Below are 223 nucleotides of genomic sequence, written 5' to 3'. Positions count from 1 at the left end.
AGGAAACTAGAGGAAGATTTATAGGTCTTGTAAACTGTCTTGAACAGCTGTGGCAGTGAGTATCCTGACAGCAGAATTAGTATTTTATTAGTATTTTAACTGCAGTACACATAATTACATACATATTTGAAGGAAAAAAAAGTATTCTTTATCGAAAGAAGCATAGTGAATCTAAAAGATTTTAAGAAACTTACAGAAAGAAACTATTAGGTTTTCAGCTGAT

This window comes from Meleagris gallopavo, chromosome 8 (genome assembly GCF_000146605.3).
Source record: "Meleagris gallopavo isolate NT-WF06-2002-E0010 breed Aviagen turkey brand Nicholas breeding stock chromosome 8, Turkey_5.1, whole genome shotgun sequence".
Classification (NCBI taxonomy): Eukaryota; Metazoa; Chordata; class Aves; order Galliformes; family Phasianidae; genus Meleagris; species Meleagris gallopavo.
This window is presented reverse-complemented; position numbering follows the sequence as displayed.